General features: G+C 47.3%; 1 protein-coding gene across 2 annotated transcripts in view; it reads left to right on the top strand.

Annotated features, from left to right (window-relative positions):
• The window catches only part of LOC119379499 (actin-binding LIM protein 3), a 618,577-nt gene that overhangs the window by 519,220 nt on the left and 83,798 nt on the right, over window positions 1–15,559 (top strand). The window lies entirely within an intron of this gene.

The raw sequence follows: 15,559 nt of genomic DNA, 5'->3' as shown, positions 1-15,559 counted from the left end.
TCTGGAAGTGGCGAGATACCATGTGCTGTGACCTTGTGCCCTAGAAATTCGAGCTCTGGAATGTCAAAGACGCATTTGTTGTTCAATTTCAGGCCTGCATCCTTGATCCTCTGCAGGGCTGTTTTCAAGTTCAGAGATGTTCTTCTGCAGTCTTGCCAAAGACGATAAATCATCAATGTAGAACACACCAGGGCAACGGTCAAGGATTACGACCATCATCTTCTGAAATGCCGCTGGGGCCGACATTAACCCAAAGCATACTCTCTGGAAACGGAAAAGTCCATCGTGAGTGATGAAGGCTGTCAGGTCCCTGCTGTCAGGGTGCAAGAGAACCTGATGGTAAGCGGAAGCCAAGTCGAGTTTTGAGAACTGTGTAGCGCCTACCAAAGCATGGAGAAGCTCTTCTGTATGCGGTAACGGGAAAATATCTGAAACAATAGCCTTGTTCGGCTCTTGGAGGTGTACACAGATCCTGATGCTGCCATCTTTCTTGTCAACAACGACAATGGGGGACACCTACTCAGAAGCATGGATGCGCTCGATGATGCCAAGGCTCAGTAACCTTTGAAGCTCATTTGACACTGGCGCCCGAAGAGAATATGACAGACGACGAAGCTTGGAAGTTACAGGCTGCATGCCCTGACGCGTCTTGACATGATGCGTGAACCCCTTAGCAAGGCCCAAGTTGGGACTGAAATGTGAAGCGAACTCGCTTGCCAAGGCTGGCGGAAGGAGATCGGGCTGCATGTCGGACGGTGTGGAAATGGAACGAGGTGCCGGGTCATTGACACGTGTCAGCGGAGCAACAGACGTATGTAAGCACTTCAGAGCAGAACCCTCATTGCGAAGACTCAAGGCTTTAATGCTCTCTAGGCCGATTAGACAAGTTCCTCGGCGAACAACATAAAAACAGTGACATGGTGCGCCCCTTAAACTGTACATCTGCCTCCAAACAACCTAGCACACAAATGGGACGTTGAGAATAATCAAACAGAGTGACCTGTGGTGCAGGCAGAAGCGAAATGCTCTGAAAATGTCGACGGAATTCTTGCTCTGACAAAATTGAGACAGACGACCCTGAATCAACAAGAAGTGCGAGCCTGACGTTCGCAACTAGCACTTCTATGTGGATTCCCTTACGAGCGGGACGTTGCACAGTCAAGACTTGCTCAGCACTGCTACACGACGAAGCATCGATCGTCATCGCATTCAACTTCATGGACGTTGCCTTGCACTTGAGTTCGTTTGCGGTTGCATACATTCTGAAAGTGGCCTTTGCAACTGCAAAACACAACTTTTTCTATGTGCTGGGCACTGCGAATCTGATGTCAAGTGGTCCCGCGAGCCGCATCGAAAACAGTGCGGCGACGCGGAGCGTCTACTGTGTTCTTAGTTTCGATCAGGGGGGGTGGTTCTGCTGCGGCGCACGTGAGCCGCTCGCGCTCTTCGTTGACTTCTGCTGAATGTGGGCTGCCGGCTGTGAATTGCCCTTTTTCGATGAATGTGAAGGTTGTGTACGACGACGCTGCAATGAAACTGGCTCGACCGAAGGAGAAAATTCCTTTAGCTCTTCAGCTGCTTGCTCAGACTGAAGCGCAATTTGCACCGAGCTCTCGAACGAAAGTCTCAAGCAATAACCGCTCACGTATGCGGTTGGAAGCTATGCCGGCAACAAATTGATCCCGCAGAGCATCGTCTTGAGAAACGAACAGTGTGACGCTAGCTCCCGTAGGGTGGCAACGAAGTCATGCAAAACGGACTCGCCTGAATGTTGACGGCGACGGTGAAAACGATGACGCTCGACGACATAGTTGCACGACTTTGAAAATTGGTGCCGTAATGCCACGAGTGCAGTGTCGTACAGTCATGGGCACGTTACCAGTAAAAAGTAACAGTGTTACAGTTACAGATACCTAAGCCAAAAAAGTAACTCTGTTACAGTTACAGTTACAGAGTTTCCGAAAGTAACTTGTTACAGTTACAGTTACTGTGCAAAAGTAACGTCGTTACTTTTCCGTTACTGTATAAAATAATAGATCACAAATCAAATTATAGAATTTATTTAATAAGAGTTGCACGTCGTAAAATCCTAGACGAAGGAAACATAAAAGGGGGCCCAACACCAGCAATCAGTTTGAACGCCTCTTACTTGAAGTGTAAAACGTGGTTGATGTACTAGAACGGCTTTATTAACTGTACCCAGAAGCGCATGCGAAGAGCAGCGGGGAGTGCATCACGAATGGGTACGACGTCCATTGTGTCTGCTCCATATGTTTAAGGTGTGTCAGACTCTGTTCGGAGAGCTTCCGGTCCGCTGGGCATACAAACCGTTTTTAAGTCCCGTTATTATATCTTGGAACATGACAACGTTTGTTCACGAAATCCTAAGACTGCACACCTGCGGATGATCATGGCGGTATCTAAAAGTGCGATGCGGGGATCGGCGAAACGGACAGGAAATGATCAACGAGGCCTAAAGAACTCAAGCGGAATGTCGCTAAAGCAACCCATGCAACGCGTTCTAGCTCGGAGCCTCAGACGGGGGAAACTATAAACATGGCATCCTAATGCTCCGGCACCTGTACACCAAGAACAGAGCTAGATGCTCAAGTCACGAAAAGAATATATATGCTGAAAAAAAAAAACGGACGCGAACTTAGCATGCTGTTCAGTTGAACCACGATTGATTTACATGTTGCGTTAATGACAGACCTCCAACCTCGGTCTTCTGCAGGGAAGATAATCCGCTTAGTCACCTCCTCTCCTAAACTGCGAGGGGAGCCCTATTCTGGAAAGTTGAGGGGTGGAGAGGATATATGGTAAAGAAGAAAGTTCGAAAAAGTGTTGCTGTTGGATAATTTTTCATAAAGACAGAGGTAACTGTAACGGTATGTTCCGTTACAGTTACTGCGAAAAAAGTAACAGTGTTACAGTTACAAGTTCCTCTAACTTAAAAGTAACTAGTTACAGTTACAAGTTACTGAAAAAAGTAACTAGTTACCGGTAACGCGTTACTAGTAACTAGTTACTGCCCAAGACTGGTGTCGTATTCATTAGAAGTGGCCGCGGCAGACTTATCACGATCCCCATCGGCGAGTGCTGCGACGCTGGGCCCTGCAAGTAGGTCCTGATATATATGCTGGCCCTCCACACCGAAACAATGCAAAAGGATAGCCTTGCGTCGTCCTGGAGCGAACTCGGCAGCCCCGGATGCCACCAGGTACACGTTGAACATTTGCTCCCACTGCTCCCATGGCAGTGGCGGCCGGCTGGGCGTCGCAAGGAGAAACGGCGGCGGAGCGATCCTGGGGAAACTCATGTTGGGTGGGCACGGACGGTGCGCAGCTGCTTGGGGTCCGTTTACGACATTCTCGTTGCCAATGTAGTATCTCAGGAAGGGAGTCCGACTCCAGTCGTCTCGACGTATGAAACAACTGCTTTATTGACTATGTACATGATTTATATACCAATAAATAAATGTGCCCCCTAGTGATGCAAGAACAGAAACGAAACCGAAACTGAATACAACATGCGTCTTATACAACTGTGCGTCTTTTATATGCAAGAAGTCATGCGATTCTGCGAAACCAATTTTCCCGTATTTAATTCATGAGTACGATAAACTGAGCGCGAGAGCATTCATAAAAATATATCTAATTTTGTTATAACAATGAAGCGGCTGTGGTCTTAGATGTCAGCTACTTGCTGTTCAAGCAATGCGGCGACCACGGAGATTACGGCCGCAATAAAAGCCACTACCGTCGCGTGCCCCATTGTACTGTGTGAATTGTTTGTTCTTTAATGAAGCATTAAGGGGGGACACCGCTCTTAAAAAATATTTTTTTTATATCTTGATTGATTTTGATGAAACTCCATGAGTTTATGTACACTTCTGTGCTGATTTCAAAGATGTAATTATTTTTCTTGTATAATGAGTAGTAATGAGTAGTTTCTAAGATACAAAATATTTCATGTACCCATTGGGGTGCACAATTTTTTCTAAGCTGAGAGAGTTATAAAGTAAATCGGCATACCACAATAATATGGAATCAAAACTGAGTGCAATGCAACAAAAATGGATGTTCTAAACCCACTGGAACTAAAGTTATTGTATGTTGAACATTCACCATTAAATTTCAAGCTGGGATTTCACTCGTGAATGTTCAACCTACAATAACTTTTGTTCCAATGGGTTTAGAACATCCATTTTTATTGCATTGCACTCAGTTCTGATTCCATATTATTGTGGTATGCTGATTTACTTTGTAACTCTCTCAGTTTAGAAAAATTCTTACTCCCCAATGGGCACATGAAATATTTTGTATTCTAAAAACTACACAGTACACTAGAAAAATAACTGCATGTTTGAAATCAGCACACAAATGTACATAAACTCTGGGAGTTTTATCAAATCGATCCAGAAACAAAAAACATTTTTTAAGTGCCATTTCCCCCTTAAAGGGGTACTGACACGAAAATTTTCAGTTCTCGTTTTTTTTTGCATCAAATGAAAGGTCAAACCCTCAAGAGCCTAGAAAAGGTAGTGCTAAGCGTGAGTGCACCCTGGAAAAGTAATTATAGTATGTTTTTAAAAGCTAGTTTCGGTACCTACTGTACCCTGACGTCACAACACAGTATGAGCTTCTCGTCACGTGCTCGCATAATATATAGGGACATTTCCACGGCCGCCTCGCACCGTGGCTACATTGGTAACGCACAAGTGGCCATCTTGGAAGTTTTGGTACCTAACATCATCACAACTAGCCAGACTGCTGCGTGAAGTCACCAGAATTGGTACTGTAGCCTGACGTCAAGCTAGTGTTGATGTCGGTAGGTGCGCCGTAAAAAAAAGGACTAATATCAAAATAAAAATATCAGCATTTGCTGAGCTTCACACTTGCTCAGAGAGGTCTCTGCATACAGGAGATTTGTATGGCAGAGTACACTCGCCTTCTAAAAAGGTGTCAGTACCCCTTTAAACCCATGGAACTGAGGCAATAAATAAAAAAGGGCACCACAACGGTTCATTGTAACATTGTAGCGCCCACAATATCAGTTACAAAAGTGAAAGCACCACTCCATTGTCATCATCATCAGTTTTCATGTGAGATGTCGCTGCAGTCCAGCAGTAGTCCCAGCTTCCGGCTAGGGTGGCTAGAAGGGGAGGTGTGCTGAGCGCGGCGGCCAGCCATAGGAGAGGGTGGTCCTCTTTCGCGTGATCGCCGCTAGGGCACATCATAGCGCTGCCGTCTGGGGCGCCGTCAGCGTTTCCGCTGGCCGGCGGTTTGTAGTTGTGTAGTTTGCTGTGAACTGTTGGCGTGTGCTGTTGTTTCATGAGTGCTGTGTGCTGGCAAAGATGCCGTCTACCTTAAAGAAAAAACTCAGCGTTGGTGCTTCGTGCCAGGGTATGATTCCGGCTACAGATCTTGTTCGGAAACAGTGTCCCTTTTCCGTGCACCGACTAGCCAAGAACTGTTCTTGAAGTGGGCACGCACCATTCCGAGGGCTGACAAACCGCTTGCTGTTTGCGCAAAGCATTCGGGAAACAGTGGAATGAATGACAAAAAAGTGAAAAGAAAAAGTTTCGACAGATCCTACGCGTTGTGGGAATCGGTTTCATGCGAAGCAGTCAGCGAGTACTTCTATGCTGTATTTTATGGGCTTTAAGCCAAGCGTTACGAAATGGATCGACGTGTTCTCGTGAGTAGTAGCGGTGTGCACATCGTGGGCTTACCAGGCACGTCCACAACATCGGCATTTAAAGGGTAACTTATGGTATGACGTAACGTCAGCCCTCACGTTAGACCATATACGTCAGCATTATCGAAACTAATTAAGTGCACTTCATGGTGCAGTCGTGTGAATATCACACGTAACTTTTGTTAATGTATTCGTCCGGGGTCGAACAATGTTTCAATACAGCTTGTTGAATCATAGGAATACAAATGAAATGTTATTAGACTGCTATAAAAGCGGAGCCGACACTGGAACCACCGGCGTTAATCTGATATGACGCATGTATCGTAGGAGTACATATGTAGTGCTTATTGCTTTCTTGTAAAATTAGATAGCCCGCAACACAACCGCAATCGACGTTGCACCGACATTACGCCTGCATAGGCTGTTTTTCCAAACCAGTTTATAGACCTGGCGTGGCTCTGTGGTAGAATACCTGATTGCCACGCAAAATACTTTGGTTCGATTCCTGCTGGGATCCGAATTTTACTCTTTCCATTCGTCGGGTCAACGCTGCCAACGTCGGTTTTTCTTAACGCTCTCGCATTTAAATTACCACTGTCTGTTCTCGCCGCCGCTGGGTAGATATAAACTGTCAATCACCTGTGGCGCATACCCGTACACCGTGGCCCGTGGTAAACGGGTATGTGCCACACGTGTCTGGAGGAAAGGGTTTGACGACGCACTCGACAGGATTTCCACGTTATTCATATCATGCCCCACCGTCATATTCGTCAAATCCTCTTGCCCTCCCATGCCAATTTTGGTCTACACCAGTTAATGAGGCGATCATGAGAGCACCCAGGCGTAGGCGGCTAGATAGATAGATAGATTGATACGTAGATAGAAACGCTCAAAGTGCCAAAGGTTCGCTAAGAAATGCTTCGCATTTATTAAAGCCTTGCGTGATGCGAGACAAGCCACGAAAACGATCACAGTGCATTCTGTTCTACACAATAAAGTTTCTTTACCTAGTAATATGTTGCATTTACTTATTTGGTTTCTGAATTGAGCCTGAAAAGACTACCGAACGTTGTATTACCATGTATGCCACGGACTAATCCTGATTCTGTTGGCGTAAATCAAATGTTACCTGCTTTCGCACGTATTGAGGCGCACGAATAAAATGATCAGAGCGCATTGGAGCATAATTAAGCCCTGCTCTCCCAGTAGTAGTTGCTTGCTTTTCGTCGGAACATAACTCGGCTCTGTACCCCGTATTTCAAAACCGCATGATAACAGTAGCGCAATACAAGCTGTGCGCTGACCAAGGAACTGCATTATCAGCTAAAGTTTTATATAATTTGGTAACGCATTTCCACTGAAACATTCTCCCTGCCGAGAACGGATAACGGCCACGTTCGCTGACGGCGCCCCTGACGACAGCGCCGCCCCACGGCATTCACGCGAATGGTGGCCAACTTTTGCCGCCCGGTCATCACACCTCCCCTTCTAGCCACCCTATTCCGGCTTCCAGTTGCCATTTACGTTTTGTATACATGTATGTAGGTGGTGACTATAGTGTTCTAGAAAGGGGTAGTGGGATCAGGGAGAGTCCGCGGGTGTAGCATCTCACATTGACGGCGCGAGATGGCGACACCAGAGCATGGGCTGTACAGAACGCGAAACACGGAGCCTTTGCAACGCCAAAAAAGCAGTGTGCGCTTGGTGTTGCGCCGACAAAGGAAAGCGCGCAGCATGTTTTCTGAAAGCTTCCTCTGAATTAAGGGGGGACGTGGCCTTGGAAAACCAACTTTCTTATAACTTAACAGATGTTGATGAAAATTGGTACAAATATTCAGCATGTCTCCCTGCTGCTTCTAAAAAAGTTTCAGAATGATATCTTCAGAACTTTTTATTCAATTAAATTTTTACTTCTTGCATTTTCTTGCACTTTGCGCAATGCCTGGAGAGTTTAAAAAAAGGACTAGAAGGCTAGGTGAATATTTGTTGCATAGCTAAATGCACGCTGAGTGTCATGACATTCTTGCTTTATTTTTTTTGCAACACAATATTCTTGCATTGCGATTCTTTTTGACACCTTCAAATTGGGCACACTCTTGGGATGAACGAGTAGTCACTTCGTAAAATTATAAAGCGTCAAAGTGAGAAAGAAAGAATGTCACGACATGCATTGTAGTCTAAGGAACATGACAAAAGAAACGGAGTCAAAATGGGCCAAACGGTTAGGAAGAAAATGGCTGCGCAAACTTGGCAGGCAGGCAAAAAGGCACTTTTGACAAAACGGCTCTCGAAGTTTCACCTTGCGTCCAGTGATCTGGAATGCACCAGGATCATAGTTTTTGGTGCTCTTAGTGATGTGAGGTCTCTTGAGCATTTGGTGCTTGCTTTGGTGCACTTTTGATGCCTTTTTTTTCCCGTGTGGCATCCTTCTCTGCAGCTCATTGAATGGAGTGCTTACCAGGCTTCGGGCCAAGTGATGCACAAAACTCTCTATAAGCATGGAGAGTGCCAGTATTATACTTGCAGACTGCCTCATTGACAGCTGTTTCGGCGGCAATCAGTGAAGCGTTTAGCTCTTCTGGTAGAATTGACCAAACTACCGAATGAAGACTCTCGGCCGCATTTTGACTTTTTTTTTTTTTTTTTGGCAACAGCCGAGCAACTGAGGGTGGTCAGGTTTTAGTAGACTGGCAGCAGTGCAGTGCTGCCAATTTATACGTGTGCGGTGGTGGAGCCTTGCCTTCAGCTTCTGCAGCACGGTACTTGCACCAGCTCAGGGACCCAAGTGGGCAGAATTCATGGCGTGGCTCCTCATCTCTCGAGGTGACATGATGGAACGTTGCCATTATGGCCTTTTGCATGTCATCAATGTCAACGTTGTCACGGATAGCCATACCATAACCGGTCAGTCTTTTAAATTAATCAGGTCTTGAGTCAGGCTGGCCCATCCTCCAAGTGGTTGATCTTTTTTTGCGTCTTGATACAGGTGTTGGCAGAGCTGTACCCATCCTCTTTTTGACATGATTTATACAGTCTTCTTTAGCCAATGGAATAAATCCGTATGTTCTTTCTTCAGAAAGAGTCAGGGAAGTATCACTGTCTCCATCAAACATTGGATGTGTGTCGGAGGTCATTCTTTCCAGTGAGCTTCTGAATAAAATTAAGGTGGAGGTCGTGGCATTCAGTACCAACTTTCTTATTCCTTCGTTTCATGAAAATTGGCACACTTATTGCAAACATTTCTGGGATGAAATATATGAGCAGTTTATTCAATAACGCGAGTTGGTCAGATATAAATTCAACTCCCTGCTTCACACACGCCACGCTCATTTGCAAACCTCGCCTGTGATGCGTTTCGTCATCCACTCGGTCGCGGAAACGGTAATTTGCGAGGCTTTCGTTATTTTAGAAGATTCATCAGAGCTAGCGGCGATACCAAGCACGAATCCAAGCGTGCCTAAATTGCATCACCAGCGCTTTCTTTCATGCCGATGTATTCGGCCGCGGGGTCCGGGAAGTCGCGCACTATATGCTGGCTGGCGGCATTCGGCGACAATACGCAGTGCTCAGCCGCGGCGACGAAAATCGGCGCGCGTAACGTACTTGGTCTCTCATTTGCGGCGCCGACGCGCGAAATTGCTAGCCGCTGCTCGGAGCGGTCAATGCGCGACGAGCTTGACCGGGAGTCCGCTGCCGATGCGTAAAGTGCTCATCCGCACTTTCGAGTAGCCAGCGGACGATGCGATTTGTTGCTTGCGACGAAGCACAGTGCGGCTTGTCCGCTAGCGCGATGTCCGTGCCCGCAAAGTTCGGATTCGTCTCGTAAACCAGCGCCGTAAGCGGAGTTAGGCCTAGCCACGACTCCGAGCAGCAAGCTCGGACGCGGTGTGCGTGGCCGCGGTGCCCGATGTTTCAAAGCACGTCATCTTCGATCGCGAGTACAAAGAGTAGTCCCGCGAAGTTCTTCGTCACGGAGGACGAAGTGCTGACAAGCTGAACTACCCGAGACGCGCATCTGCGATGTTCGCGACGAGCGCGGCACGCTACCGTCTATCGTACACTGATGACGGCGCTTCCGCTTGCAGCTGTCAAACTACAGGGTAATCATATTCTAATTATCGTCGACCCGTGTACATAGAACGAGAGCGGACGCGTCACTAAGTAGCGTGATTTTCGACAGTCGTAACATCAGGTACATCGCGACGCGTAAGCAGCAGACGACTGTCCTCTCGAAGCGAGCATCGGACCAATGGCGAGGCGTTCTGGAGCAACATGGCGGAACGCGGCCAATCGGAGGCCGCGAAACGACCTTCAGAGATTTGCTTTTTGTGCGCTTGTTTTAAAGGGAGGCGCCAGCTGAGGCGGGAATTTTGAAAAGGAAGAAATGCCCTTTACGGCGAGTTCAAAATGGCGGCGCCCGGCTGTACCGTTGCGGAGCAAGAAATTTTTGAAAAGCACTGTTTTTTTTGCGATCTCCACAATAATTTTCGACACCTCAGCCCGCGCAACTAATTTTTTTAAAGCACTTCTAGGTGGTTTTCAGTGAAGATATTTTGGAATCAGATAGAAAAAGGGCTACAGAAACCGAAAATGTGATTTTCAAAAAATCGATTTTTTTTTTGCGATTTTGGCGCGATACGAAAGCCGCGTCCCCCCTTAAGACAGGTGCAGAGAAAGGTGAAAAGGTGGACGTTCTTCAAGCTTGCGTAAAAATAAAGCCGACCCAGCGAGTGCAGCTCAACGGCCCGCACGATGATGCGTCTATTCATAAAACTAATGCCCACGAACACGAGAAGAGGTAAAAATGTGAATGGGTAAATCGCTTAATTCGTTGCCATTAACAATTTCTATGCACATCAGGACGCAGTCGCATTCACAAGTCAGCTAAGCAATTGGGGCGCATGTACTAATACATTCGGAACAGAGTCTTGATATTGTGAGGTTTGATTTCATTAAATGTGTTTTTGAAAGTATATAACCACTAAAAGCTAGTTCGCTAATTATTCTTATGGCGATACCTATCACACGGTCAGTCGTAGTGGTTACCAATAAGCGATATTGCATAACACAGCTAAAGAAACAGAACCTCGTTGTGGCCACAAACAACTCTTTATTAACGCGGTAAAGAGCTCGTTTGGCAGGAATTCCGTATCGGTGGTCCGTTAGTTGTGAGCGAAATTTGAGATGGATGCAAATACAGTAGAACCCCGCTGATACGTTTTTGTAAGGGACCTTAGGAAATAAGCGTAAGAGACGGGAAACTCAGAGCCGAAAAACGGGAAAAACGACAAAATATTTAGTGGTACAGAATTTATTTCAATGCTTACGCGTGAAAAAACCGACACCTTGTGTGGTACTCCATCCGAGCAGCACGAAAAGTTTTCGAGCACCTGCAGTCTCACATCCTTTCATAAATCTAGTGCCACCACGGCCGACACCTGACAAGCAAGCACTTAGCGGCAATACCTTTGCAAGATTGTCGCCGGTTGCGTCGGCGTCTTCCGAGCGATACTGTAGAACCATTGGCATCGTGTCCGGATCACCGTGGCTTGTAGTAACGGTCGAAACGCTTAGCAAAAGTAAGAACAACCCCCGAAAGCGGCTCCACCAACTCGTAATTTCGTCACTGGTGCACACATTGGCGCACTCAGCCACGGTCCAGTCGGCGGATAGAAACGCGAAGCTGGGGACGGCGTCATCCACAGAAATGTAATCAACGTATGTGATTTTTTTTAGCACCAACAGCTGTAGGCGTGAAAGAACTAAGCACATGCAACCACGACCAGAGCGGCGAGTCCAACCATGAACCGCGCGCACGACCACGTGAACTCCAAACCAGCTCGAACTATTCCGACAAATACAACGCGATATGGCAGAAGTAAATGCCTATCTCGAAGGGCCTTGCTTTCGCAAGCAATTACGTCACAGACGCCATCTTTGCAATACAACCTCAAAGGCTATGCTTTTGTATAAGTATAGAGTTTCTTACAATAACCTAGAGAGGAAACTGGCGCTGCGATCGTTCAAACCACTCTGAGAACGATGGGAAGTAACAGGCCTCGGATGGATAGAGATTAGCTAGCGAACTGTCTGCGGACCTTTTTCTACTGTTTCAGTTTCGTTCTTCACGATGTGGGGGTGGTGGGGTGCGTTTCAAAGCACTCAAGCAGTGCCTTTGTTGTTCAAAGAGAGGCTGAAGACCGCTAGATCTCTTGATTTGCTGTTTCGTTGCAGCTTTACAGGTTGTATATGGCAGTTCTAGTAAAGCGTCGTGCACTCACCGCTGCGCATAAATGTAGCGGTCCCATGCCAGTGCAGGATATGCATAGAGTTCACGTTCTTTATAAGCGCGTCTTGCCAGAACACGTTCAAATTGGCTGCAAAATGACGGCGAAAGCTAAGTAGACGCATCGTCACGCTCCTCTGACTCGAGAGCATGCTTTGGAGGCAGACCACTTGCACAGACGCACCTGGCCGTCGCGAGCAGACGATACGTTAAGTGTTTCTCACTCGATACAGCACTGTTATTTTCCATAAATAGATAGTGCGTACTTTCGTGGAAAAAAAACAAGCGTTTTGTTTTCAAGTGTTGTAAAAAAATAGTCATTATTTGGTGATGCCAAATCTGGAAACACAATTGCAGAGCAATGCATACCCTGGTGGCTGAATTTGTCCAGATTTCACTTCCATCTCAGGGTCACGCAAACTTTTTGTAATAAGTTTTACGTACGAAAGAAATGAAGCAAGTTTTAATTGAAATAATGTCATATCACTTTGTTTTACACTCGAAATGTCGCGAATCTCAAGAACGTAATGCATCCGAAGCAGATCCAAAGCCTGTACTCCCATCATTCCCATGTTGGTTGAAGTGCCGCTCAAGGAGGCCGTGTAGACACTAGCGCAGATTCCCCTCTGGGTATTATAGTAAGAAACTGCAGTAAAGTAAGAAACTCTATGGTAATAAGTAAATGACAATCTCAAAGGCGTTGCTTTCGTGAGCAATTACGTCATAGACGCCATGTTTGCAATACGCATCTCGAAGGCTATGCTTTTGTTTGCGTCAACCGAAAGTATCTGTCGCTTGCGCCATTCATGCGGCTAATGTTACGGTCAAACAGGCCAAGCTGCGTGAAAAGTCACCACGGCCGCTCTCTTCGGTACTCACTCAGTGGCTCGGAGCGCACTGCGCTGACGTATCATACGGGAACGGTCCCACAGTTACTACGTAACAGCGGGGTTCCCAATACATTGTACCCCTATGGGAGCTGTGCCAGGACCGGCGGAAAAATGACGTAACAGCCGGGAAAACGCACCAGAAAGGAACGTAAGAGCGGGGTTCTACTTGTATATAAATAATAAAAACCTGCGGTTCGAGTGAGAATTGAACGCCTTCTGTGTGGCAAGTCCGCCGTTGATGGTGTCGCGGTTACGGTGCTCGGATGCTGACCCGCAGGTCACAGGTTCGATTCTGGCCCTGGCAGTTGCATTTCGATGGAGGCGAAATGCTAGAGACCCGTGTACTGTGCGATGTCTGGGAACGTTAAAGGGATATGAAATGGTCAAAATTTCCGGAGCCCTCCACTAACAGCGTGCCTCATAATCATGTCGTGGTTTTGGCTTTGTAAAACAACAGATATATTATTCTGTGCAGCAAGCACAAATAATATCAGGGTGTCAGGTAAGCAGGTGTTCTACCATGTAGCCACACCAGTGCTTGAAACACCTTCGGTGAAAAGCTCTCTCTTGTAGTGGCAAGTGTTAACGCATTATATTGCGTGGCAGAAGTGTAGAGAATCGCACCAGGCGTCAAAATATGTGCATTGCGAAACGAGTGGGTGTTTTAAAGCTGCCCACCCATTACAAAGTGGGCAGATGCGAGTGGCACCCTCACCGATGCGCAAGAGGGCGTAGCGGGCACTTCGCCCCTGCACTTGCAGTAGTAGGCATTCGAGGATAGTTTGAAACGGCCGCTGATACTAATAATAATAAGCTAATAATAATAATTGTTGGGGTTTTACATCCGACAACCACGATATGATGAGGGACGCCGTGGTGGGAGGGCTCCACAAATTTTGACATCTGGTGTTCTCTAACGTGTACCTAAATCTAGGTAAATGAGCCTGAAAGTATTTCGCCTCTGCCGAAATGCCACTGCGATTCGTTCCCGCGACCTTCGGGCAGCAGTCGAGCACCACAATCCGCTAGGTCACCGTGGCGGGTGACCGATTATGCCATTGTGTTTCTACTCTCGAAGGCAACGTTCAAGTGTCCTCCAAGTTTCTGGCACAAAAAATGTGCAGTCATTCTATTCTCAAAGTTTCATGACTGCAGCGAGAGAGAGGTCACTATGAGCAAGAGCTTATCATCGTGTGCAATTTCTTTTAAGCCGTCCTGTCACGAACGGTTGAGCCCGTTCCAATAGAAGTGCAGCCATGGTCAGCACATAGAACTTGGACTCGAACAGTAGATTGGACACCTGAAAAACAGTCAATGTCGCGAAACCAAGCCCGCATCAACAACCACGTGCTGCAGCGGAGGCATCCCAGCCCACGCGACTACAGCGCCGAATCACAGGTACCATCCGCACTCGTCACAATGCCGCTCCGCCTCCTGAACCCACTACCCCCCTTCTAGAACACTATAGTGGTGACCGCGTTCGTTGTTTATGTGTTCCTGCCAAGTCTTGTAATGCCGTAGAGGTATGGTAGCCACCTTAGTATAGGCAACACCAACGATGGGCTTCAAGGTGCTTACGAGGCTGCGTAAAAGTTACTCAGAGGTCGAGAACGGCAACCCAGCATGCTGCCTACCGAGGCGGAAGCACTTCTGACAGTGCGCTGGAAGATGTGGCTTTGAGTCCAGTGGAATAAATAGTGTTTTCTGCGCCTTAATAAAACTGCTGCTTACAGGTATTCAGTGCCGTACGTGACTACGCATTTCGCAATGAATGTACTCTGTCGCATTGTGTTTTATCATGTTGACAGAGTTAAAAATAGATGCGTCTTATATAAGGTGTATAATGAAGAAAGGAAGACATTGAAAACACGGGCTCAGCTATCATCATCGCGAGAGAAAGGCACGAGATCGGCCTTGGAACACCACCATCTTGTTCTACCTGCGTACTTTTCCGAGCTACCACCCGTTCGTTTCGGCTCGCCCAATAAACCTCTTTACTTTTGGTGGAGGTGCGGGGTACCCACATCGCCTGCACCCTGGAACTACGATCCCGCACATTGCAGCCGACCATGCAAGTCGACGCTTCCCAACAGGCACCACTTCTCGCGGCCGCCGTTTGCTCCGGCTCGGTTCGCCAGCGAGACCCCCCGATATTTGTGGGCACGGAAGATCAGGACGTCGTGGACTGGCTGTCGTCCTTCGAAAAAGTTCGTGGACCCAACAGGTGGGATGACGCTGCTAAATTAAGCATCGTGAACTTTTACCTGGCTAACGTGGCGAAGCTATGGTATACTAACCACGAGTCCGAGTTCGAGAACTGGTCCGCTTTCAAGGAGGCAATATCTGCAGTTTTCGGTCGCCCTGCCGTGCGGAAGTTACGCGCAGAACAACGGCTGCGTACTCGGGCACAAGAACCAAGTGAAACATTTACTGCCTACATCGAAGACATAGCGCGTCGATGCCTCAATGAGCGAAAGTGTTGCGTGGCTCTGCGGTAGAAGAATGAGCGAAAGTGCGAAGATACAGCATATTATGAAGGGTGTCGACGACAATGTTTTTCAAATGCTCCTTGCGAAGTCTCCTGGTACGGTGTCCGAAGTGGTAACTCTGTGCCAGAGCTACGACGAATCGAGAAGGCAACGAGCTCTCACCTGACGTTCATTTCAGGCAAACCAACCGCTCG

Source organism: Rhipicephalus sanguineus, chromosome 1 (genome assembly GCF_013339695.2).
Source record: "Rhipicephalus sanguineus isolate Rsan-2018 chromosome 1, BIME_Rsan_1.4, whole genome shotgun sequence".
In the NCBI taxonomy this organism is placed as follows: Eukaryota; Metazoa; Arthropoda; class Arachnida; order Ixodida; family Ixodidae; genus Rhipicephalus; species Rhipicephalus sanguineus.
The sequence above is the reverse complement of the archived record's forward strand: the minus strand, read 5'-3'. Positions and strand labels throughout refer to the sequence as shown.